Source organism: Bubalus bubalis, chromosome 2 (genome assembly GCF_019923935.1).
Source record: "Bubalus bubalis isolate 160015118507 breed Murrah chromosome 2, NDDB_SH_1, whole genome shotgun sequence".
Classification (NCBI taxonomy): Eukaryota; Metazoa; Chordata; class Mammalia; order Artiodactyla; family Bovidae; genus Bubalus; species Bubalus bubalis.
Genome location: NC_059158.1, coordinates 67,782,499 through 67,785,118, shown reverse-complemented (window position 1 = coordinate 67,785,118; position 2,620 = coordinate 67,782,499).

Here is a 2,620-nt window from a genome sequence, read left to right as displayed (position 1 = left end):
TAAGCCTGGCAACCCATGGGCTGTGGCTGCTGCTGCCTCTGCCCCACAGCCCCCAACCCCCTGTTCCTGGAGCCATCACTTCACACAAAGCCTGCATCTTTCATGATGGAAGCTATTAAGTCTTGAGAAGCAACATCTCCATATCACGAAACCATACTTTTCTGCTTCCACTGCTGGTGAGCTTGGCAGCTCTCTCTAGCTGGAGACTATTGGAAATCTTGTTTTTCTCATCCTAGACTATGTGTAGGCTCCTTGGAAACACAGTCGTCATTCTTCTGTAATCACAGTCTAACAATGATGGACACATTTTTGTGCCCTTAGTAAATCTTCTGAACAAAGCATATTTGAGGTTATTTTTCTACTTCTGTCTTAGGGACTTGAAGCTTCCATTTTGCTCCTCCTGGTAAAGTTGAACCTCCTCCCCACCCCTCTGCTGAAGCCCATCATCAAAGGAGCTTGCTAGCCAGGCTTCTGAAACTATGAGTTATCTCTTAGCATTCTCAACGCAAACCAGCCTAAGCGTTCTCTCCTTGCTCTTGCAGGGAGGTGTGTGCTCATCAGCTAGGCTGTGTCCTAGCTATGTGGCCTGGCCAGCCACATGTCTCCCACTTCTGGGCATAATTTCCTGTGAGAGAGGATAAGCGGCTTTTTGACTTGAGAAATGTGCATTCCTTAAAATGCAACGTGAAGGAAATAAATATTTTGCGTCAAATTTGTTTCTACGTTTAACCTTATTGCTATTTGAGGGAGGGGGTTGCATATATAAATTGTTTCGTGAGTTTTATGAACTTGAAATAAAAATCCTTGGGCTGTCTGTACCATTTCCATTTCTTTCTGTCTTTAATAGGAAAACTTTGTTTTAGACCTTAAGAGCATGCTTGGCTTCTCCCCACCCCAATTTTCATCAAGATAGTACCTTTCTTTCCTCTGTCTTTATGGTATATTTTTTACAGTATCATCTTTTAATCTGGGTTAATTAAATCTTTAGTTTTGTGACAGAACCAAACTTTGGTCAACTTGCCTGTGTGCAGTAAACCAATCTACTGACATCGGTTTGTGGTGAAGGGAATTACAGCATTTACTGTAGGGCTCCAAGCAAGGAGTCCAGGACAGCTAGTGCGCAGAAACACTGAAGTCCCCAAAAGGTTGCAGCAAAGCATTTATTCACTTACTTACAACATTTATTTTTGGCCGCGCTGGGTCTTTGTTGCTGCACGCAGGCTTTCTCTAGTTGTGGTGAGTGGAGGCTACTCATGGCAGTGGCTTCCCATTGCGGAGTACTGGCTCTGGGGCACGTGGGCTTTAGCAGTTGTGGCACATGGGCTTAGTTGCCCTACAACATGTGGGATCTTCCCAGACCAAAGATCAAACTCATGTCCCCTGCCTTGGAAGGTGGATTCTTAACCACTGCACCGCCAGGAAAGTCCCAGCGAAACTTTAAAGGCAAGGTGAGGGAGGGGCATCCCAGGGTATGTGATCAGCTCATGGGCAATTCTCTGATATGTTGGCAGTGAGGTAACAGGGCAGTGTGTCACAGGGGTTAATATTATCAATCCCTAGTCTTCAGTAGGCTGGGGAGGTGGGGGCTACATGGTGAGGGTTTCAGCATCTGTAAAACAGCTCAGGGCATGGGTATCAGCTGCTCTTATATAGATACTGCAGAGAGAAGCTAGAGCAGAGGTCTGTCCCTGGAAGGCTCCATAGGGTCCTACTTGGTTACAGTTTTATGCTCAGTAGAGAATTATGATTTGATTGCTACTCTAAAGCTTTTAACAAGGTTTGTTTTTCTAGCTTATGGGGAGCAGACAAAATTTGATTAGTTAAGTTGATCAATATCACACAGTAAGACAGTCATGTAGTGTGGCAGTTAATTACATGGGCTGTTTATCTTGAGTAAATTACTTCTCGTTTAAATTTTTCATCTATAAGATATACATTACAGTAATACTTATTTTTTAAGGTTGCTGTAATGAGATACAGGTTGTCAGAGATACTGAAAACGTAGCCTCTGTGTACCAATGCTGAATTGAATCTTGGAGACAGAGCTTTGGGTTAAGCAGAAAAGAATAGCTTTATTACTTTGCCAGGCTAAAAGGGACACGGTGAGCTCCTGCTCTCAAACTGTATCCCAACCTGGGAGAATTTGATAAGGAGTTTTATAGCAGTGGTTGAAGGGCAGAGTTAATGATAAGATGAGAGTGTGTGCGCAGGGCCTGCACTCCTTTAATCTGGTCTAAGGCAATCTCTTGATGAGTTTCTCTAGTTTTTTTAATCTGATCTCGGGTGGTCTTCTCTGGAATGAAGAATGCTAACTTCACTTGTTCTTGTGTTCATTTGTTCTTGTTGAGTAGCTAAGCCCTCACCAACTCTTTGGGACCACATGAGCTGCAACATGCGACACTTCCATCCTTCACTATTTCTTGGAGTGTTCTCAAACTCAGGTACATTAAGTCGGTGATGATATCCAACTATCTCTCCTCTATCAACCTTTTCTCCTCCTGTGTTCTATATCTCCTAGCATCAGGGTATCTTCTAATGAGTCATCTCTACAAATCAGGTGGCTAAAGTATCAGAGCTTTAGCATCAGTCCTTCCAGTGAAAATTCAAGGTTGATTTCCTT